This window comes from Uloborus diversus, unplaced genomic scaffold, assembly GCF_026930045.1.
Source record: "Uloborus diversus isolate 005 unplaced genomic scaffold, Udiv.v.3.1 scaffold_325, whole genome shotgun sequence".
NCBI lineage: Eukaryota > Metazoa > Arthropoda > Arachnida > Araneae > Uloboridae > Uloborus > Uloborus diversus.
In genome coordinates, this window is record NW_026558489.1 from 40,349 (window position 1) to 65,949 (window position 25,601).

The following is a 25,601-nucleotide window of genomic DNA, read 5'->3' on the forward strand; positions in this document are numbered from 1 at the left end:
CACTTTTAAACGAGAATTTATAATGATTTTTTCTCAGAATACAAGCACAATGTAAAGAAATTGGAGAATAAAAAAGCCTTATTACGCCTAGAAAAAAATGAAAAAAGGAAGCACTCTACATTGGTAGATTAAAATATAGTGCAACTTCTAAGCATAAAAATAAAAATACTTGTATAAATATAATTTTTTCAATATTAAGCTAAATTTAAAAGAAACTTCGAATGTCATATTTTATGGTTATGGCGGAAAACTTATTTTAATATCTTCCTAAGATAAGTCTTGTTATTAAGAAAAATTTTCATTTTATTTCAAATTGCGTTCTTTGAAGGTAAAATTAGAACAATGGTTATTTCATTCGAGTGTCTGAAAGATTTTATCACAAGCTATTTATAAAGTGTATCGATTTTTTTTCTTTTTCCTTTCTTTTATTTTTCTTCAGCCAGAGAAGAGGGGCAGATCATATATTCGACGGAACTTCAAAAATATCTTTTACTGAATCCGGCAAAATGTTAGCTTCAGAGGTATTTTGCATTTACGGAGACCGAAATTTCAAATGAAATATTTGCTTTTAAGGCATATTTGATACTGAATCGTACTGAATACAAATATGACGTAGAATTTGATAACATGTATTTTTAGTCATTTTCTTTCCTTTTTTATGTACTCAAACTTTTCTATTTAGTATAATGGCTGTTTTAGGCATACTCTGGAAAACAATCAAATTTTAATTTAAATAGTAACGAAGCAAAATAAATAACTTTAAACACTTAAAAAATGCATAATTTTATTTAATTAATTACTTTTTACTTTCAAATTCTGACTGATACTTGAGTTTGGCTAATTAGACTAGCTTGGGATGAATTAAAACCTGGTGCGGAAAAAGAAAAGGATTTGTCACTCCTAAAAGTTATCTTTCCACCCAACCGTAGTAAAAGTCATTATCTTATACTTAACATATAATTTTTGTGAGCGAAAGGAGTAGCGAAAAAAAAGAGGCCACATACCGAATTGCTTCTATCATACTTAAGCCCATTTGAACACAATTGGTGGCATGACTAGGCCTACTGACTGGTAGTCCTGAGACGCAGTAATAGCAATCTCCTAAAATTTTTATCCTCATGCAATGATTTTCCTGAAAAGGAACAAGATAATAAATAATTAGATACCAAGATAAAATTACAGAAATTAAAAGAAATTTTACCGTCTGATATAAAAATTAATTTTTAGTCGTTTAGGCTGTTCTTTCGATGAACCCCTTTCCATAACTTGGAAACTATGCATCAGGGGCTCTCAAAGTAGGAGAAAATGACGTCCAGAGGCTTATTACAGCCCGCAAGTGGTTAATGACAAAGAAAGTAAAAGTTAGGAGCATTTGTTGTCCACGGACGATTAAATTCATTTAGGCACATGTAACAACCAAAATCTCTTCCATCTCAAATAAACTAAACGTGCATTAAATTTAATTCTATCAAGGACTTGTCCAAGTACATAAATTTCTCTCAGCGATGATTAGTATGAAAAGCAAAAACTTACATTTAACGCAAAATGTGTCGATGTTACGGACGTTTTGTTTAAGTTGCAAATTGACACAAGTTTTAATTGATATTGCAATCGAAAATTTACATTTCAACGGGTTCATTTGTATAATCTTTCAGGCCTAAAAAAAGAAGCAATTTTCCTTCATTGTACCAATCACATTTATTTCTATTTTGCAAATATGCGTGCGAGATCTCGTAATTTCTTTCAGCTGGATGTTACATCAAAAGTGACATTTACATTGAATATCAAATGTAATGGAAGCCATGATGGAAGTTTTTTTAAAGTGTTGCATTTATATGAATTTTACAACGAGACAAACAACAACACATTAAACAGTGGCTTTTAACCTGGCAGGCACGCCCAGCTCGGGGAGGGCCAAAGAATTTCAAGGAGGGCGTTAACGTTTAAAATAATAAACAGTAACCCTATGATTTATTTAATCTTTATCCGAGGCAGGTTTTTCATGCAGACCAAATTATTAACTACACGGGATATAGTTTGTCGTTGCCTCAGAGCAACACTAAAATATCTTATTCCAGGAATAACACTTAGAAGATATCTTACTGTTGCTCTCAGGCGACGAAAAACAGATATTTCTCCGATAAGATCAATGTACGTTTAGACGCAATATCCTGAATAGTAAAAAAATAACGTTTGGTTTTCTTGGCGGTAGACTTTGGCTTTCTTGGCGGGGGAGACATTCCCGCGTTCTTAGATCAGTAGGCAAATGTTTTAATGCTATTTCTATAGTTACTGTACACATTTTCAAATGAACTTGGAAGAGAACTTGGAAACAGTTTCAAAACGTAAAAAGAAAAGGGGAAATATAACACGGAATCTTTATGTCGTAATTCTATGTGACGAGCTTTCATTTCCATTATTTGGGATAGTTTTTATGGTTATTTGGTATTCCAAAGAATGAATAATTCTAGTTCTATACCAATCCCGCGACTGCCACTTTCTAAAAATAAAAACATTTCTCTTTCCCCAGTGGATTTGAACTACCAGCTTTTCAGTTAACTGTCGAAAGCGTCAGCCGGTGCGCCACGGTGGCTTCGCTTCAGATGAATTGCTAAACGAATTAATATTAACAAAGCTCACTTTGAAGACAGCAGGTGGAATGTTTTTTGATGTCTTTCTTTCCTAGTTCACTTCCGCTGCTAACGTGCGATAAGCAGCATAGCTTCAAAAGTGAAGAACATACTTCACAACTTGAAGAACAAAAGTGATAGTTGTAGGGCCATTAAACGGAAAACGGTAGTTTTGTCCCGCACGTGACGCCTTATACAATTCATTAACAATAATAATTCAAAAGGGTAATGATAAAAATGTTATTGCTTAACAAATTACAAATGCATGCGTAATTCCTTAAGCAAAAGATTTCGTCCTTACTTTTTTAAATAATTACTTTTAATGAAATACATTGCTCGGCATTGAAAATGCAACACCAAGGAGGAGTGTTCAGAAATTTATGCAAATTTTAGACTAGACGTACATCACTGAGTTCTGTAAATGATGTGAAATGCGCAGCTCTCCGACGCACGTGAAGTAAGATATACACTGGTGTCCAAAAGTTAAGCATAATTGTTATTTATGTGAGTAATGTGAGAAATATACATCGAAATAGGGGGAAACGTGATATGCGAGTGCAACACGGTTACAAAACAAGGAAACTACTCAAAAAAACTTTAATATTTACTTTTATCATCCCAAAAAATAGTTTAAATGAAAATTAGGCATATGAGGTGTTTACTCTTTGCACAAAAATTTTTCTTTAAAAAATGATGCTGAAGTTCAATAGTGTGTATGGCCACCTCTGACTGCCAGGCACGCTGCACAACGATTACTCATACTTTCTATGAAGTGGTGGATGAGTTGTGGGTTTATACAGTTCCAAGCATGCTGGAGAGATCTTTTTAGCTCCGGAGCGGAGCTTGGTGGGGGCGAACGGGCTGCAAGTTGTCTCCTGAGCATATTCCAGACATGCTCGATAGGGTTCAGATCAGGGGAGTTCGCAGGTCACGTCATTCGCTGGATATTTTCTGATTCGAGGAAGTCATCGACCACAGCTGTTCGGTGACATGGCGCGTTATCGTCCATGAATATGAACTCAGGACCAACAGCACCTCGAAACACGCGAACATAAGGCTCAAGAACCTCGTCTCTGTATCTTTGACCAGTGACTGAGGCTGTTTCAAAAATATGGAGGTCGGTGCGGCCATCCAACATCATGCCCACCCACACCATTACTCCTGCTGACGCAAAGTGATGTCTTTCTCATATATTTTGCGGTTGGAAACGAGTCCCCCTTTCTCTCCAGATTGTTACCTGACGAGAATCACTCTGTAGAGTAAAGCGGGACTCATCCCTGAACATCACATTAGCCCACTGTCCCAGACTCCAATGCCGATGTCGCAAGCTCCAGTTTAAACGAGCGCGTTTATGCGTTGTTGTGAGAGGAATGCAAACTGCTGGTCTTCTGGCATACAGACCGACATGATTGACTCTCCTGTAAACAGTTTGCCTCAAAATTGTTATTCTTGTGACGGTACTGAGCGCCGAACCCAGTTCTCTGGCACAGCTGTCCCTATGACGTCGTGCAGAAATTGCCAGAAAACGATCTTGGCTTGCGGTTGTGACTCTTGGTCGACCTGGTACTGGTCAGCGGGTAACATCTCTCGTATTTGAAAATCTCTGCCACAGTCTCGAGATTACACACTGAGGCACATTAAGAATACGAGACACTTCAGTTTGTGATCGTCCAGATTCTAGCATTCCAACGATTCTTCCTTTCGCAAACATGTCCAATTGGCGTCTTTGTGCCATTATTAGTTCTGTTTCACCTGATCCAATGTTTCTTGGTACAGCAATTGCATGAAACGCGCCTGAACTCTCTAAAGCGTGCTAGCTGTTTTATCCGCATTCCGAAACGCGCACCTAATTCGCGCATGACACCATCGACTATACTATTTTGCATAAACATATTGTTTCTTCTTCAACCAATGAATCTCCATAAGTAACTTTATACAATTTTACCAAAATTTACAGATTTTTCTCGCATTTTATGAATTATGCTTAACTTTTGGACACCAGTGTAAGGGAAGGAACTTGCAGAATGGGCAATATTCGCGTAATTATTTCTGACTGGAGAATTATCGAAGAAATTTTGTTTTTGTCTTGGAGGATACGTGTAACACGAGAAAATGCCAGGCCAACGTCAACGAAGGCACTTCCAGCAGATAAACTGTGCCAAAGATTTTTGAAACAACGAAATGTGGCAAGATTGAGGGGTGCAGGGACAGCCAGAGTGACGTCAGAACGTGTGAATCGACGCATCCATCGAAAAGCTGTAGCAGACCCAAAAGTCAGTTGTTCCTCAATTCTGCAGCAGGTGCAAGATACCCTGAATGTTCCCATGTCAATCAGAACCATTTCCCGTCGTTTGGTCGCACGGGATCTGCAATCACAGCGTCCGCTAAGACTGCCATTGACCCCATAACATAGATAGCAACATTTAGTATGGTGCCAGACTAGAGCGACGTGGATGACAGAATGGCGAAATGTCGTGTTCTCAGATGATCCCGCTTCTGTTTTTCTAGTGCTGGCGTCGACTTGGAGACAGATCTAAACCGGCAGTAACTGCGGAACGTCCCACCGCACGACAACGCTGCATAATGGTTTGGGGGGCGCATTTGCGTACTAATCCATATCACCTCTAGTTCGTATTCAGGGCACTATGATGGCCCAATGATACTTAGATAATGTGCTGCTGCCGGTGGCAATCCTTTACTTTCAAGAGGTACCTAATGCAATTTTTCAGCAGGATAACGGCCGACCACACAGTGCTCGCATCTGCCAACTTGCTCTCCAAGGCACACAGATGCTTCCCTGGTCACCATATTCTCCTAACCTGTCACCAATCGAACATGTGTGGGATGTGATTGGACGCCGTTTGCAGACTCTGTCCCTGCATCGTTCAGAAGACGAACTGTGGCAAATGGTTGAAAGGGAATGGAGAGCCATCTCTCTGGACACCATCCGCACCCTTATTGAATCTATGCCTAGACGTGTTTCTTCGTGTATCGCTGTCCGCGGTGGTTCTACATCCTACTGAGCCGACACCTTTTTTTCAAATTTCTTCACTTTCTGACTACTCCTTTTTGGTGTTGCATTTTCATTGTCGAGCAGTGTATATGAACCGTCATGTGCGGTACAAAGCGACTACTTTTTCCGTTCAAACTACTGCTTCTCAACAAATGAGATATGTTTCCTTTACATTGGAACCTTTGCTCTCAACATCTACAATTAACTGTATCATTAATATATTAAAAGAGCAAAAATATTAATTATTTAATAAGCAAGTTACAGGAGGTTGACTTTTGATGTCCCGCACGTGACGCACGCGTTTAAATTAAATTTTAAACAACAAAATTGCTTAATAAAAATGTATCTGTGTCAGGGATATCTTTGTATCAAATGTAAAGATTAAAACATTTGCTTATGCCTGTTTAATTAAAATATGAATAGACTCGACAAAATGTTAATGATATTTAAGCGTCTTTTTTCCCCGTATGTGACGGTGGAATGTCCCAATCCTGTTTTAATTTCAAGTTGCTTTTTTCCCCCAACGATGCAAAATTGTTGTGGAAATACGATAGAGAAAATTTTTAAGACCTCTTTTCGATTTTCCAATGCGTAACATGCGCTTGTTAGAGCATTAAAATGCGTCTGATTACTACCATTTCTCTCAACGGTCTCAACATTACCTTCTAAATCACTATTTCGAACAATCGCTGATTTAGTGCAGTTTCATTGCGTTTGAAGATGAGGCTACACTTATTGCTTGAATTGATTTTTTGTTACTGCGACGCTCCGTCAATGGCTACCTATTCCCATGAGATAATAGAAATCAAAATGCAAGTTTTCTCACTTCGTCATGGCAACGGTAAGTAAGGAGCAGATAATTTACGAAATGTTTCCATATTCGAGATGACCACTTTTTCTCCCTCTTTGATTTTCGAGTGCAATGCTGTGATTAAGCAGCAACAAAAATATACTAGTCCTCTCTATGCAGAAAAAAAAAAGAAGGGGCATCAACAACTTGGAAACTTGCTTGGAAACTACTTCGTCAGCAAACAAATGTGACATTATATTTGAAATGCTACTAAACCGGAAGCGCAAATATATTGTAAATTTTTCTAACTACATAGAAAGTATATCTGTGGTTTCAGAATCAGTATTTCTTCACAGTAAATCATGCAACATACCGAATTAAGTCAAGCTTAAAACAGATAATGTTGTTGTATAAAACATGGAAACTTACGTTTTGATGAACACTGAATAATTTACCAGGCATATTTTTAAAAAACTTTCTTACGTATTGAATGCAAAAACGTATTTCCTTGACTACTTTTTAGTATAATTCTTGATGTTCTTAAATACATGCATGGAGATTTAACTCAAGTTCAATTTTTAAGCAGCTGTAAAAGAAAGAATTATTGTTTATATTGATGTGAAATTCAACCTCAATATTTGCAAGAAGAGGGAAATGGCAAGGCCTAAGAAGTAAAACGTATAAAATTTCAGTTGCAAAGGATTAATTAATTCCTTAAAATATGAACAAAAAAAGCTGTGGGAGAGGGGTGGAGGAAGATTCGCAAAATAGGAAACAAGTTGTTTTCGAAGTCTTTGAGAAATAGCGTTTGAATATTAAGGAACTCAATATAATTCTCTTCCCAAAACGAGGGAAGGATCTGACTAAATTCACACATGTTTTGTAAAGATTCCATTGCTTTGATGCGTTTCATTTTGCCTACATTCACGTAAAAATCTATACAAAAGCATAAAAAGTGACTTAAGGTATTGCAAAAAAAAAAAAAAAAAAAAAACATGCGTGCAAGGCGATTTGAATTTACAACCATTAAGCAAGAAGGAAGTTCAATGCTTAGGTCAGTTCTTACAACTTACATGGAACTTTTCTTCAGTGCAAAGAAGTGAAAAGAAAGGGAAGAAAAAAATAGTTTGGGTTTTGAGAGCTTGAGTTCTCTCTCAAGTTATGTTTATCGCAATCACGAATTGCGAGATGACCCTACTCGTTGGGCTTCATGTTTCTACCAATGGCTTTTATCAAATTATAATTTAAATTCACGACGTAAAAACTCAAATGAATGTCAGGGGCTAGATGCTGGATAGTGTTTTCGCGTAAAAAGGATTTTGTAAAGTCGAAAAGGTCTTTTATAAGTAAATCAATTTCGAGTCACGTAGACGTCCGCATTATAAGCATAGAAAAATAAAATCAAAGGACGGATGTCATTCTCAGATCAAGTGAAAACAATGAGCAATTCGCGATTTCTCCAAAAAAAAAAAAAAAAACGCAAACACCCAGGAAAACAGGGTGTGTCCCAAAGAGCCAAAGACAGTGAAACTTCTTTTTAAAAAGGAAAACATTTTAATTATTCCTCAATCGCTTTTAAAAAGCACAGATTCTGTTTATTATTCGATTATTTACATAAAATTATATAGATATGTGTTAATGTGCATCATCGTCGTTCGTAAGAAAAGAAATTATCAGTTTTGATAGCTAAACTCTGTAATGAAAACTCTCGAGTCTAAATTTTCTAGGAACCGTTAGAAGACTGGCTCTGTTGTTGTTCCATGACGTGTGATTTTTTACATTCCGAACTGTCACCCGCACTTTTTCTCTCATGCCACGCTCTTGTTCTTTCTGTGCCTGACCTATGCATATTCACAACAAAATTGTACATTTTAATAAAAAAATAAATTGTTAACAATGAGAACCGTTAAACAATAGACAAAATGCGCCAGTTATACACAAATGTTTTAACGGATACTCTGTTGATTACCATCAGCTGTACTAAGTGATCGTCACGCAGCCTGAACGCAATGCACTCAAACGCGGACAACGAGAAAGAAAGTCAGAAGAGCGTATGGGCGACTCTTTATCACACAAAAAGGTTTCGGATCAGAATTTGAAAGCCCTTACATAATTTACAGTTTCACTTAAAAAAAAAAAAAAGAAAGAAAGAAAGACATCAGAAATTAATACCATAATTTAATAAATGTTGAAAACAAACGAGCTGATGTGTGTATCACATGACTTCCTTTTACTCCAATTTAATGTCATTTTTCCCATTTTTGGCAATTTTAATGTGATTCAATAGTTTACTCTCTAAATATCACCAACAATGCCCAAATTGAAATAAAAAAAAAAAAAAAAAAAAAACACCCGCCAAATTTGTCGCCAAAACTTGGCGACCAAAAGACTGGTGATATATCGCCAAGTGTCAGCCAAATTGTAAAATCACTTGAGTTTACATCGAAATTAACAATGATTTCCCCCCAAAAAGGGGCCAAAGATCCCTTTAGAAACACCCGAATGCAACCAAAAGGGGAGGTGCACAACTAGATCCCACTAGGAAACTACGTACCAAATTTCAAATTTCTAGGACATACCGTTCTTCAGTTATGCGACATACATACGCACATACGCACATCTGCACATACATACATACGTACGTACGGACGTCAGGAGAAAAGTCGTTGTAATTAACTCGGGGAATGTCAAAATGGATACTTCGGGTTTTTATACGTTCTTAGGCACAGGTCCGCTTGTGTTCGGTTGAAAAAGAAAACCTCAACATTAATTCGGGGGTGAGCAAAATGGAAATTAAGGTCGAATTTTGAGTGAAAATTTTTCCGCGAATACAATACTTCCTTTTTTGTAAAAGGAAGTAAAAAATGCAGAAAATAAGGAAAATGTGTCTGTTTGTCTGTCTACCTCTGGTTTGTTTTAGAGGAATATTTTGTTTTCCAAAACTTTTTTTTGTCCGAAAGGTCTCGTCCCACTTCTACATTTCATTTTTCGTTCAATTTTGATCAGACCAAAAGATCTTAACATCCTCGATATGACCACGGTAATTTTTTTTTCATATTTGACTTTCTTTATTGGATATAAAAATACAACTGATTTCATCACAGACTTTTCCGATAACGACACTTAAAATAAAATCTTTTTCCAAAACCGAAACTTATCGTAAACAATGACCAAGCAACAATAAAAATCTAATCTTTCCATGGAAACATCGATTTTCGATAGTTCGTTATAGTAGAAAACTCTCTTTTCACATTAGTGAATAATTGACGAAAGTAATAAGAATCGCTTTGTTGAAAACATCCTTTGATCTATAAGTCGGTGAAGGTGACAAGATGGTACGGTCAACAACCGCAAAATATTTATTTTATGATCTTGTCAGAGGAGAATTATTTTCAGTACTTCAATAAGATTTATTAAAATAGAGTTTCAAGTCCGGAAGCGCAGTTAACATGTGATTTTAATTTCTCTTGAAATTATTTGAAAAGTTTTCTATTGTTATAAAACGTGTTAATTCATCGCAGCTGAAAATCACGAGAGAAAACCACTAAAACACTCAAATTCTTGACTTGATTCATAATTATTATTTTTACATTTTAATAGATCACCCTCATATATATAATAGCGAATTCAGTGATCGAGTAACGGTCTGACGTCATCAACAATGAAACTCGTGCCATAGCATCATGATTTGATAATATTTTTTGGTAATGTTTGACATGCGGGTAAATGCTTCATTTTGAAAAGGATGAACTGGATCAGGTAACTCAACTGTTTTACTGGTAGGATTCATTTTAGAAGAATGAAGAAACGAAAAAGTGGTCAACAATGAACGCTATCTACTGGAATTTAGTGCTAATCCACCGGAGTTAGGGTAAAAATGTCGAACTATCAAAATATCACACAACAAGCAATTCGTTCAAATATCGAAGCAATTTTCACCCGTCAATCCCGTCATACTTTGACGGGCGATTTTCTAGTTTTAAATAAAACACTTCTAAAATAATTTATTTTAATTTAACTCTAATCTTTCAAACAAAAATATTTTTACGCCTCTGTAAGTATATTTTACGCATTGAAAATCGTAGATACGTCTGGAAAATCAGTTCAGATTAGCTTCATAAAGCAGTCAAAAATCTGCGTCACAAAATTATTTAGAACATCACATAATTTCGGGGAGGGTGGGGCACAGTGCGACAAAAATAAAAAAAAAATCAAGAACTTCGATTTCATTAGAAAATTTTTGAGGTGGATTTTTAATGCAGCTTAAGTATACAAAATTTTGAGACACAAAAAATTGCCTTACTATTTGAAGTTTTTGAGATAACGTATAAAAAGGGAACGTAAAATGTGTCTCGCTGTACCTCATGCAAGGGGCCTATTTTCGCTTTACGTCGTTAAATTCGCATTTTTAATGAGGTAGGAATACGTGTAAAGTAAATAAACAGCAAGTTGAAAACCCTTAATCTTTACTAATAATAAAGCTAAAAGTCTCTCTGTCTGGATGTCTGTAGGATGTCTGTGACACGCATAGCGCCTAGACCGTTCGGCCGATTTTTATGAAATTTGGCATAAAGTTTGTAGCATAGGGATGTGCACCTCGAAGCGATTTTTCGAAAATTCAATTTTGTTCTTTTTCTATTTCAATTTTAAGAACGCTTTCCGGAGCAAATTTATCATAAGATGGACAAGTAAATTACGAAATTATCATGGGAGAGCGAATAAACATAGCCAATTGGCGAGAAATTCGTCATCCATTATTTGTAAATATACAGGTGAACCGAATGACCTTTTAATTTTCAACTACGGGTAAAGCCGTGCGGGTACCACTAGTCATAAAATAAATTTAGAAAAAACATACCTTTCAAATCAGAGTTCAGGATGGGGCGCAATGAGACTTTCTCACTACACTCCACCTCGCTTTTTTGTTCCAATTCAACATATTAAGAGTTCGGTTAAAGCCTATCCTTAATGTTTTTAATGATAATTAGCTACATAGTCGTTTGATCATTTTCATTGTTCACCTAATTTTTATTCATAAAAGAAAATGTCATAAACCGATGCATGTGTGAAAAGGCAAAAAAGAAACATAGCTTGCCTGAAATCAGGAAAAATAACGATCATTTGATTGAAAACACAAGCAACAACTTCATATCCCAGAATCCACCCGGCAGTGGCTGCAGATTCATGGGTATCTCAGATCATCAATACAGATTATAATTCAAAAATCCCCACACCCTCCCCTTCTTATTAAAAGAGCTCTACAAGAAGAATAAAATCTTAGGAGCCATGGAAAATCTTTATGCTTCAAGTTATTTCGCAGAGTTTACAGGAAAATTTAGTTTGACTTATTAAGCTGTGCGATGGTAAACGGCAGTATCTGCAGAAAAGAGGTTTTCAGACATTTGAAGAAACGCGTTTTGGATTTAGTACTAACTATAGGGAAATGTTAGAATTTAACGTTTTTTTCCGCTCTTTATTTTCAGCGGAAATAAAATAAGCAAACTACTACTATAAAGATAAAGTACAATACATGACAAACATGCAAAAAAAGAAGTAATTGAAAATGATAATTTTGAAGTTGCCGCCTTTTACCTGCCCAAGGCAGTATAGCTTGTCCACCCATCATTTTGTGAGAACAACTTAAATCTTCAATAATCTCTTTATAGTAAACTAGTGGTACCCGCACGGCTTTGCCCGTAGTAGAAAATTAAAAAATATTTTGGTTCGCCTGTACATTTGCAAATAATGTATGGTGAATTTTCTCGCCAATTGGCTTGTGCCCATGTTACGGTTCCACGGTGTGATAATTTCGTAATTTAATCGTCCATCTTATGATAATTTTGTTCTTGAAATTGGAATAGAAAAAGAACCACATCGAATTTTCGAAAAATCGCCTCGAGGTGCACTGCCCCATGCTACAAACTAATTTTGTGCCAAATTTCATTAACATTATCGGCCGAACAGTCTAGGCGCTATGCGCGTCACAGAGATCCAGACATCCAGACAGAGAGATCCAGAGAGACTTTCAGCTTTATTAATAGTAAAGAAGATAAAAGTAAGGTTTCGAAAAAATTTTGGAAGGAAGTCTGTGGCAGGAGACCCCATAGCACCTGCAGCCTTGAAATTTTGTACAGAATTACTTCGAGCCCCGGGGGTGTGCACCTTGGGTTTTATTTTTTAATAAGCATTTATTAGCTTCACTTGTATGTTTGTCAGTAACTCTCCTTTGGACTAAGAGCTAGTGGCTTATTTCTGTTAGTACATTCCACCGTTTAATCAGCGTTCGTGGCCGAGCGGTCTAAGGAGCGAGTATTCGCTGACGTCCACCTCCGGAAATAATTGGGCGTGCGTTCTATTCCCGTCTACACCGAAATTAAATTTATAATCTCGTAACTCAATTTTCGCCCACTTTTTGTGATCGGATTCTTTTAAAATTTGGAATGCAACCTCAGATCCCATTGACAATGCAATATTCCATACTCAATTTATTCACGACAAGTTTATTCTAATTAACACGCTTTTATTAGCTTAACTTGTATGTTTGTGGGTCCAACTTCCCTTTGGACAAATAGCCAGTGGCTTATTAAAATTACTTACAACGTACAAATCAGAGTTGCGAAGTGTAACAATGTCTGCACAGAAATTTACCAGAAGGCATTCAAAATGTCTGATGCAAATAATGAAATAGAATACTAGGACACATTCCATCATAAAAATCGAACACACGCACAAAGATTTCATTTAAGAATTACAAGTGTTAGCAAATATTTAGCATCTAAATCTTATTTGAAATAAAGTAATAGTTAAAAAAACTAAAAAAAAAAAAACTAAAAAAAAACACGCTTTAGTAGCAAAATGAATTAAAGTTTAAAATAATCTTTGGATGACAAGTATATAAAGTCATTGACCAAACACTATTTTACTGGTAATAGAAAAAAAGCGTGGGGAGCTTCTTATCAGTTGTCTTAAATTTCTTCCACTTGTTATCCATGCAAAATTGTAAATGAGAAGCTCCCCGCGCTTTTTTTCTATTACAGTAAAATTAAGTGTTTGTTCAATTACTTTATATACTTTTCATCCAAAGACTATTTTTAACTTTTTAGTTCATTTTGCTACTAAAGCGTGTTTTTTTTTTTTAGTTTTTTAAACTATTATTTTATTAAAATTCGAATTAGTTTTTTTGTAATTAAATTTTTAAGTTCAAATTTCGCGTAAATTGTCTATTATTGCCTATTAAAGGGTGAAATTTTGTACATATTAATATTATATATCGTTGGAAAGGGTAGAATTTTCCGCGTTCTACTCCATTTGTTTCAATATTCTAACTTAAATTCGACGGGAGTTATTTGCGTGTTTTGCTCGCCTTTTTTTGGCTTCGATAAAATCTAAGCACTACTTTCTTCATTAAATCTATCATTAAGAAGCAAAAGAATTGTTCCACAGTTTTCTTTTTGACACCACTGAAAAGAGCGGCTTTTTTTACTCCAGATCTATCTCGACCTTTGTTTGAAAAACTAATCTTTTTCCAAAGGAAAAAAGTTAAAAGCCGTTAAAAATCAAGTTCAAATAATCTCATCTCCATTAAAATTATTGATGTTTTGTTTGGCGTTGCCATAAGTACTTTTCGATTCACATGGTTCTTCTTTCTTATTCACAAACTTTAAGGGTTTCGGTTTTACTGGAAAATCTTATGCTCAATTCAATTCAAGCCCCGAGCCAAAGAGCAAATATATACTAGAGGCCACGAATATGAAAGCGACTTTTCAAACGTACAAAACTCCAGTTTTGCAATGCTCAGGAGCGCCTTAGCCCTTACGACTCTGCAAGTCGGTACAAGTTTTTTTGAAACCCGGGGAAGGGATGCTTTTTGATCCAAAGGGAGCTCATAATGCTTTTTTAATCTGTTTCTTTTTAATTGAAGATTTAAATCAAATAAGATTGCGAAGCAATCTTTGGAGGTTGGTGAGCATTAGCGAGCAGGGGGCAGAGCCCCCTAGTTAGTTAAAAAAAAAAAAAAAAATCACTATCGCGTTTGTAGAATAGTTGTAGCCATTTTTCTTTGTTTTTTGTTTTTTTCTTTTTTTAGTGCTTTCTTTTTCCCCTCTTCTATCAGAAAGGCCTATCGAGTCTTTTACTCTCCCAAAAGATTCCATCTACTCTGCTTACTCATTAAATTTCGAGAAAACACTTGCGACGATTTCTCGTCACACTCGCGACACACAGCTTTCTCAAGGAACAGAACTTGCTTAGGACATTCCACCTCTCCTGATTAGTTGAACTCTTTTGTCTCATGATACGGTATTGAACTGTAAATAATTAAAAGTTTCTAAAACTCTGAAAGGAGTTTCTGAACAAAAATATTTCAATGCAATGGAGAGTAACAAAGGCTTGTCCACAACCACTCTTCATCACAAAAGTTTTCAAAGTATCTTTTAGCAAGAATGGATTAAACTCGTATTTTGTTCAAGAGCGTTTAATTGGCGGGACGTTTAATTTTTGAGTGTCATAACAGAATTTCACTTGGTCAAGAAACTAAAATTTTTTTTTTCCCAAACTAAACATGGATGGACGGGATGTAAATATATTTTTACCATTTCTTTCGACACTAAAAATACGTGTTTGAATGGGGCTGTTAACATCAGTCAAAAGTACTACTTTTAGTCACTGGAATTGATAAAGTAGGGGGGAAAAAAACATGGAGAGAGGAAAATCTTTTGTTTTCAAAACGGTTTATTTTTAATTCATTTTTTTTTCAAAGGTGTGATTTTTCATGTTAGACGTGGTCTTTATGACGTCACAAGTGACGAACTTTGGCGCGTTGAATGCTTACGCTTGCTGTCTGCCCCATTTCCAGCTTATGATAATTCAGAAGCGAATTAAACATTGAGCTCTACGCTTGCTATCACCCATATCGCTGCCAGTACGTGCGAGTAAAAAAGAGAATTAAATATTGCGCTCTGCGCTAATGGCATCAGTGAATGGCATTTCATCTCTTTTGATGTCATGTCCAGAAGCGTAAAATATGAAATTGAATCTGCGCGCCGATTAAAATAATTGTTAAGAAACATTGAACTTGGTCAAATTATTTTAAAAATGGTTAAATCCTACGTTTTTAAACATGATTTTTCAGAAAAAATATACTTTTAAAATTTCGGAAACGACCCAGTTGCTAATGATTTGTTCAATAACTGCCGATTTTAAAGTGCTTTTATTTATTTATTTATTTATTTATTTATTGCTTTACCTTCGGTAGGTTGGTAGCTAACTGGCAGGAAAACCTTTTTAATTAATGCCAAAAACAAAAAAGAATAATGTCAACCATAGTTAGTTGTCAGTAGTGTTAACAAATTAATTTAATTGCTGAACGTATGCTAGCATGTAATTGTCGGCAATGGATCTTTTCATTGGTCCAAGCCAATAACTTCAAAGTACTTAAAAAAATTATTTCACCATATCTTTTTACTACTGTTTTTAACACACTGAAAACTTTTGCTATCTTCTACTTCTGTTTATGACACTCAGTATACCTCAAGAAGTTCTTTAAAGTTTTTACTCTTGTGATTCACTGTTTAATTTTTAAACAATTTTGCAATTATCACGATGAAGAAAACATGTTTCTTTAGGGGTGTAATCCATTTCACATTCAACGCGCCAAAATTATCGAAAGTGTTTTTCAAAAAACATTTTATTGTAATGCTAAATTATGAAGATCAAAATCGATTGTCGTATACGTTAATCGATTGTCTTATACATGTAAACCAGCGCTTTTTTTTTTAATTTTAAAATTTCTGTTGATAAAAGTTGTCCCCCTGGTCCCCACTCCCCACATGAACCACAAAAATATTTATTTAAATTAAAAAACATTTAAATGTCCCACACTTGGCCTAAAAATCATAATTTTCTTCAAAACGATTTTTTTTATTTATCATTTAAAAACTTGCATATAAATTTGAATAAAATATCGAGTTCAAAAATTATTAGCGAACACATTTTCAGATGAATGATAAAAATAATAATAAAAAAATAATTCAAAAGAATAATAAAAATAATAATTTATTTAAAATGAAAAATTTAACTTAAACGTGAAAAAATCCATATTTTTGAGTACTATGTGGGAAACAATATTACAAGAGATCAAAAATTTATATTTAACGCTAATTACCGACTTTATTGTTGTTATTTGTCAGCTTGATAATTTCGTAAAATTTACTATACATTTTTAAAAATATGTACCCAAAAAATCAGTTTTTTGAAGAAAGTTATAAATTTTAGGCCAAGTGTGGGATCCCTTAATGTTTTTTAATTTGAATAAATGTTTTTGTGGTGCATGCGGGGTATAAGGGCAACGTTTTATTAACAGAAATTTTGAGTTTCTGAAAAAAAGCTTTCTTTTTTTTCTTAATTTGGCACTAGTTGCCTTTTTAAAATTGTTTTGACTTAAAAGGAAAAATATAAAAGAGTGTGCGACTTGAAAAATCAACTTTTGATTTTTTGGGGACACCCTAATACAAACACACACCGTAGGAGGATTGAACTAAAAAAGGTTTAGATTGATAATTTAGCTCATCTGAACATTTAATATTACTAAGAATTATCTATTATTTCTTTTCTTTTTTTCAAAAATGTCCGTTATCATACTCTTATTTAACACTGTAATGATCGTATTCATTGAAAGTCAGCCAGAGCAATTCAATATTATCTTCTTCTATAACATTTCCAGTAGCTTCTTTATTTGGTGAATACTGTAGAAGCACTTTTTTTCGCGACACTTTATTTTTTCGCGATTTTCGCGTACCCGTCGTGATTACGAAAATTTAAGCTTCGAGAAATATTTTGTTTTTCAACTTTCGGTCTGTACATGTAAAATTCACGAAATTTTCAACTCACAAAATCACCGATATCTTCATTTTCGCGAAAATAAGTGCTCTTAGAGTATTGGAAATATAATCTCTTTGAAATTTAAAACGTACATCCGCGGGACATTCTCAGCAGCCAAAAACAAAGAAGTTACTAAATCGGCGGTTATCGCTAATTCGTATATACATTTCTCTTTATATAAGTCAAGCTCTATTGTCCATTCAGTACAAATTTGGCGAAACAAGAAAATTGCGATTGCAAACGAACTAATGGCGTCAAACAGATAGAACGTATGGCGCCGAAATGATATGCCTGAGGTCACCTCGCATTTTTATGAGTCTTATTTCTCATTGCGTCCGCTAATTGTACTCGCGTAAGATTTGCACAAGTCAAATTCGTTTCAACCGAATTGTTTTTTTTTAATATATATATATCTCTCTCTCCCCCTCAATTTGTTCCATTGTACGAATAAATGATCCTTGCAAAATTTAAAGTCAATCCATGAATATTAACACGTGCCCCTAGGGCCCCCTTCTTAGAGTTTCGAAGAAAAAATTGCGGATTTTCTCATTTTTATGTAAAAATATTCTAACATTTTATATTTAAAGTAATTTTGAACCTCAATAGGTGCTGCTACTTCCTGATCGACCATTCTCTCACTTTCTTTCTGTAAAATTTAACATGTTACAAAAAATAAAATGTACACCAATGGCCTTGGGTCAAGCGTACTGCTCTTCTGCGCTTGTTCCGACCAAGCGTCAGGGGAACGTTTCTTCCCATCAAGATGGACACAAGGGATTCTATAGTCCATTAATGAATGACCTAGGCCATTAATGAACGATCTTTGACAACAACAAATTGCCTCCTCCAGGCTTTTGGGGGTGTTGATTTACGAAATTCCCTGTGTATGTAATAGGTGTGTCAAATAGAGTCGCAAGGTTTCAATGCTATAAATATAAGTAATTGTAATTATATTTTAATTCGCTGTTCTTTAGTTATAAACTGCCTAAATGCTTATGCAATTTTTAATTTTTAAAATATAAATTTCGAAAAATTCTCGATTACTGCTGACATAAAAATAGACTGTATTTTTCATAGCTAAAATATAAATTAAAAACAAATCCAGATCGGAACAATGTAGAAATCTATACTTTTAATTAATTTTCTTCTATTTCAGTACATAGTCCTTTATTATCATCAAACTCTTGCGATTCACAAGATTTAGAAACCGAAATGGGTATCTATCCTTACCTGTTGAACTTTTGCTTTCTACAGCTGATCAACCACAATGCAAAAAAGCTTGACAATTATTGATATCTGCTCGCCTTTCATCACTGTTAGACAAATGTCATATTAGGGATAAAGATGTTGTTCATTTATTTACAGTCTATGTAGATGCAGTGAATTTAAATCCAAATGACCTAGTGATCAATCGTACATTCTTTAAGAGAGCAAAAGAAAATCTTCGAGAGGTAAAATTAAATTTCATGAATTTAAATTTAGATTTTGTAGTTATTCACTGGGATACAAAGCTACATCCAGATGTAACTGGGGGAAAAAATCGCCGATAGGCTTACTGTGATAGCTTCAAGGCCCAATGTTGAACAGCTACTCGGAATTCCTGAGATATTTCTTCTGTTGTATATAGTATCTTAGATGATAGCTCTTTATTGCTAACTGTTCTAGCTGTTGTGTTTGATACAACAACTTGCAATACCAAACGTATAAATTGTGCATGCAATTTTTTAGAGCAAAAACTGAATGGTGATATATTACATTCGGATTGCCATCATCATGCACTTGAAATGGTACTGCAGAGTGTGTCCTTAAAGAAGTTCTTGCCTTTCTTAGTTCTAGATCAGATATTCAATTATTTAAGCGCTTCAAAATTTTGTGGAAAGATCTCCATCATGCAGAACTTATAACATTTCAATCAAGTACACATACCACTTAAATTCTAAAAGACGAAGTGAATGACATATTATTGTTCGTAAAAAGCGGAATAGAGAAAGATTACAGAGAATTCTCATAACTTGTAATAATATTTCCTGGTGGATTTCTTCCTACAGGGATACGTTTTCCGCAACCTGGAGCTTATCCCTGAGCCACATGGGTGGCAAAAGGAATTTTTGTTAGAAAATCTTTGTATTTAGGAAAAAATTTAAATTGACCTTACATGAAAAGAAAGCCCTTTAATGCTCTTTTACAATTAAATGCTGCATGAAGATATGTTTTTTTGCAGCAACCCAATCGAGGCTCCTTTGAATAATATAATATGTCTGAAAAACTAGCAGCGTACAAAATGACGACAAACATGCAGCAGAAGCAGTGATTGGAACATTCATAAATCACTTATGATATTTAGGGGATAAACTAGTAGCTTTGTCCGTATTGGATGAAGGAATTAACTTTGAAGACAGGAAAAGACTAGTTCAAAAAATGCTTGTGATAAGGAAGACGTGTCTGATGACTGTTTAACAAATTTCAGATAACAGTAGATGATTTAGAATACTTTCTTAGTAAAGATCTTCCTCTTTATAGAATCAATTACGGGTCAATAAAATTGTATGATAAGTTGCAAATACTAAAAGATTTTTTCCTATTTGATCCTGATTCACGTCAAAATGTTTAAGCTGTTTAAAGGGAAGAGAGATTGTTAAAATACTGAAAATTGTGTGAATGATAGAACTGAAAGAGGAGCACAATATTAATCGAAGAATTTCACAACTAATTTACCAAATATGAGTCACAAAGCAATTTATTTTACAAACCGTCCAAGACTATCGGGAAATTATTCAAAGTAAAATCTTTAGATGATATAAAGTAATTAAAAAGGTTAATTTTAGTGCTAATTCGCTGTAAAAATATTTTTCAAACCTAGGAGAAACGATGTACTGGGTCTGAAGTAAAAACTCGGACGATTTGTGGGAAAATTATCAAAAGTGTTAAAGTTCAACGGCCTAGGGGCACGTGTTATTATTGACCAATCGAGTTCAAATTTTGCACACGTTACTTTTTATTATAGTGTCACAAAACTAGGAGGTGTCACTTGTTGAATTCCGAAATTTTTTTCCCCGATACAAATAAGGACCACCCTAATATATATATATATATATATATATATATATTAAAAAGTAGTTTCCAGAAATCGCTACAAACTACTTTTTTTTGTATCAAACTATTCACTACCCTATTTTTTAAAAAAGTAGTGCGCTAAACTACAAACTACTAAAAAATGTAGCTACTACAATAGCGTCGCTACTTCCAACCACTGCGTGTGTGTTAGAGGTGCGACATCGATGGCAAAACATCAATGTTAGAAATTAAAACATCGATGTTATTGATACATCGACCAAAAAACTTCGATGTTTCCAAACATCGATCTTTTTATCAATGTATAACATATATTTTTGAATATACTACACTAATTTAAGCAATACAAAAGGTTACGTCCCCGACGAATATATTGAAAACACTGAACCTCAAACCATGAATATAATTCAATAAGAATAATTTCGCAACATCTTGGTGTTATAGTAGGACGAAAATTGATTATAAGACAAGCACCGATTAATTCAAACTAGTTATAGTAATAAGGAAATATTTTCAAACTGAATGAAAGTAAAAGTAAATTTATATCAAAAAAGAACATAAGAAAAAATGTATCATAGCACTTACCGTCAGTTGAATGATGAGAAAAAGTTGTGCTAATTGTTTTAAAAATACAAAATTAATTCTAACAATTATTATTAAGAGCAAGAAATATGTGATGTAGAGTTCGTTAATAATTAAACACAATTGTAAGTAATAGAGGGACGTCTTGTTGGGGGAAATCGATAAGTAACCACGAATATTGGTGTTGACAGTTTGGAGAAAAAGAAAAATTGTTTACTTTGTACCCCAGAAGAGCATTTATCTTTTCGCAGGCTATCCCACCAGTCAGAGAAACATCTATTTCCGATGGAACAGAAGTTGCCATCACTCTTAAATACTTTAAAGCAACTTTTACCAGCTCTGAATTTTTCAAGTTATAATTTTCACCGTAGTAACGTATACGATTTTCCTATAGTTTAATAACTGGAGCCTTGAAATAGACTGCGGGTTCTGACACCAGACCACCAGGTGTCAGGTTCTTCCTATAGCTTTTACCTCTTCCTCACTCTCTAGTTAATCGACTATCTTGTAGTGATCATCCCAAAAGTCATCCTTTACACAGAAAAATTAATCTTATAAAATGGGTGCAAAAAAAAAACAAAAAAAGATTTTTTTTTTTTTGGCAACTCCATAAGCAAAATATCGAAAGTAAAATATCGATGTTAAAAACATCGATGTTTTAACAAAAACATCGACATCGATGTCGCACCCCTAGTGTGTGTGTGTGTGTACTGCTGGGTGTGTGTACTGGTGTGTGTGTGTGTACTGGTGTGTGTGTACTGGTGTGTGTGTACTGGTGTGTGTGTGTGTACTGGTGTGTGTGTGTGTTTGCAAAAGAACACAAATGGAGGGAAAACCCACAAATAGTGCTATGATATGACTCTCCCCCCCAAGACTACAATTTCAATCATTGTTTTCATGCATTTTTACATTGAAAATCTTTTAAATCTCTTCAGTTTAGCAGTTTTATCCAACATTGAAAATATATAGATTTCGAAACCAGTGAAAATGGCAACACCAGTGGAAAAAGCAATATAGTAACAATATTTCACTTAATTCCAGAATGGTAAAAAAGGTGAGTATTCGCATGGAAGCCGCATTTTTTTAGGGGAAGCATTAATAAAAAATCATTCTTTTTAAGCATTTCAAAAGCAGACGCAATAATGGTTCCTGAAATTTAAATAATGCTTCTTTTTGTTATTTCTTGAGCAGATTTGAAAGCGATGAAATCAGCACAACGCTTTATGGTTGTTTCGCACCAAAATAAAATGTTTTATTCATGAAAAAATGTAAGAGATATAGGAGGAGGAAAATTCGGCGCAACCAAAGGGGCAGTAAATGCGATACATATTTTATAGGGAAAATATTTACAGTTTCTAATAAAAATAGAGTCGTGTTATGCAACGCTGTTCCAAATGATCACTATTTTATTCAACGGATTACGCGCTTCACATAAAAAAGAAAAATGAAGAACGCCAGATGATTTACATAACATTTATTATAATTTCAAAGATGATGTAAAAAATCGACGTAACAGTACAGAATGCAGTTTTCTGATTTTTGTAAGATATCTTAAATGATACGCATACGACGCATGAGGCATTTTTCTGCTTTCAAACAACTAAAAAGGATTTTTCACAAACATTTCAGGTTAAAAGTAAATATATAAATAAATGTATTAATTTTCAAAATCTGTTTAGCCAAGAGAGGTTTTGATAAGCTTTATACAAACCTTTAGTGACTTTTGCAATCTTGCATTAAGATATTTTTGATGCATTATTCATCCTAGCAATTCGTACACCCTTGTGGGAATTAATGGAATCAAGTTGAGAAATTTTATTTTCGAATTTTTTAGGTTGTTCAATCTTTGTTTATAACAGCTGTTTAGCCTACCAGTTGATAAGGCGCTATAACCAGTCTTTTTTGTTAGAAATATTGTGTTTTGTTTAAATGTTATCAATCTTTACATATTTTTGCTGCTTTTTCTCAATTCGGTCACTTTTATCTTTTTGTTAGCCATGGATACTTCTCGATTGGAAGAGGCAGGACATTGTGGCATTGAGTGAAAATCTGATGGCCACACACAAAAAAAAAAAAGATTTGTGCTTTGCTAAAAACATGGTTCAAGAATTCAAAGAAAAGTGATGATCAAGAATTGAAAGAAAAGTGTAAAACTCTAGTTGACTCTATGCCCAATAGAGTGAAAATGGTGCTCGACAAAAAAAGGGGGGAGGCTACTCGATTTTGATTTTATAATAAAATGATGTAAATAAAGATGATTTTGTAAAAAAAAGGGTTGGTTCCATTAATTTTCACAAAGGTGTAGATGACGCTTTGCATTCGGTGAGTTTTTTTCACTTGTAGTGGGTGGGATGAACGGTATTTTCAAGGCTAACAACGATATACTACATGCATACACAAATCCAACATATCCTGCATGTTACTCAAGTGCTCCTTACTGTCTGTTTTCATTAGCCGAGACTTTCCGCCAATTTGCGCATGCGTCAGGTCTGTTCTGGTTTTATCAAAATAGGGAGAGAAATCCGGAAGTAAAAGGTGCTTCTTCTTCTTCCTTCCACTTTCTGGCGTTATATCGCCCAGTGTCCGCCAAATTGTAACGCCACTTGAGTTTACATCGAAACTAACAATGATTTCCCCCCAAAAATGGGCAAAAGACCCCCTAAGAAACCCACCCGAATGCAACCAAAAGGGAAGGTGCACAACTAGACCCCACTGGGAGTCTATGTACCAAATTTCAACTTACTAGGACATACCGTTCTTGAGTTATGTGATATACATACGCACATACATACAGACGTCACGAGAAAACTCGTAACCAACTCGAGAATCGTCAAATTGGATATTTCGCGTGTCGAAAAAAAAAACCTCAACATTAATTCGGGGGTGAGCTAAATGGAAATTAAGTTCGATTTTTGAGTGAAAATATTTTCGCGAATACAATACTGCTTTTTTTTAAAAAAGGAAATAAAAATCAAATCCTCTTTTGAATTAACCAGAATTTCTTTCAATAAAAAGTTACCAAAAAGTTCCTCATTGTAATGCCTTATGTCTTTTAGCATTAGAAAGTTCAGCAGAAATCATTAGTTGGAGATCAAACGTTAGTTTAAAATTTATTACTCGCGTTACCTTATGTTTATCAAGAATTCCTGCAAAGCGTGTGTGGGAAGTTTACTCAAATATTTTATATTTGGAATCAGGCTTGCTCTCAAAACCGCATAATTTGAAAGGAACGTGGAATATCCAGACATATTATTATTGCTGGTTGCTTTCATGTCACGAACTCTAAACAAAATGCTTACAAATTAGACGCTAAAGTTTTGAATCTAAATTTATCGTTTTCTTTCTTATGGGAAAAATTTCAAACTTGTTAGACCGCTTTTGTAAGGAGAATTTACGCTTTTATTAAAAGGGGGAGATAAAAATCTTTCTTTTTACTTCAATTTACAAAGAGAAGGGAGTATTGTGATCACGAAAATATTTTCACTCAAATCTCCATTTCCATTTTACCCATCGACTTTTTAACCAATGGATTTATATTTTAAAAAAATTGTTGGAAGCACAAAGAGAAGTAAAATTTACAAACACGTGTTTTCGGGTTTCAAGAAACCTCTGCAGCCATGCCATAAGGAACCGTTTATAGGGCAGGCAACCAATCACAGCATAACAACACATTCACACAAAGAAGGGACAAGGACAGGATAGGATAAATAACATCCATGCCCGAGCCGGAATTCAAACCCGGGGCCTCCCCATCGCAGTCAGACTTCTCTGACCACTAGACAAGGGGTCCCACAATTTTTATTTTTAATGTTTTGCTAAAAAGAAATCGATTAGTTTTTCAATGGAACAATGCCTTTTCAAAGCAGCCGATTGGTATTACATTATATTTATTGTTTCACGTGTTATTTTCTAGATCAAATTGCTCCACACTGAAGTATTTTGAGCACTCCAGAGAAAGCAAAAAAAGGAATATGTATAGGTTGATTTAATTACCTTAAAAATTTCAGAAGACAATAGATTAATCAGTAAATGTGTAGCCAATTTTCGAAGAGGTCTAGAGGGAATGACAACAAGCCAAAATTATAGAGAAGTATATCGCACCCAGCCAAAGAAAGCGACACGTAGTAGCTAATGATTTAAAATCTAAATTTAATCTTCTTTCTTGCCACAAAACTCGCAAAGTTAGTTTACGTAACTGGTGCGTGAAGGCGTAAAAAAGATATAATCAATACTGACGCATTATTAAAATTTTACACCAGTGAAGTAAAATTTTCGAACTTTAAGTGTGTATTAACCTAAACAACAAAAACTAACCAGTAAGCAATTTGAGACTAAATCGCGCTTAAAGCTACTAATGCGTAAAGCCTTGACTTTCTCCATGCTGTTTTCTTGAGTTGTGGTCATTTTCCTTGCCAGGGTGCGATATGTTCACTAAGCTCAAAGCTAACGTGGCCCAAGAAATAGAGAAAAATATTCAAAAAACTATCATTACGACTTATAACGTTGCAAATATACACTGATGAGCTGGCCTCTGGGGAGGGATTTTGTTGCAGGGTAAAACGGGGAGTGCAATATGTATAGATCCAGGTATGCATGGACACAAAACCAGACACTGAAATATATGAGACAGGTAACA

General features: G+C 34.7%; 1 pseudogene; it reads right to left on the reverse strand.

Annotated features, from left to right (window-relative positions):
• LOC129233309 (adenylate cyclase type 2-like) overlaps positions 1 to 25,601 on the reverse strand; it is a 57,571-nt pseudogene that overhangs the window by 906 nt on the left and 31,064 nt on the right.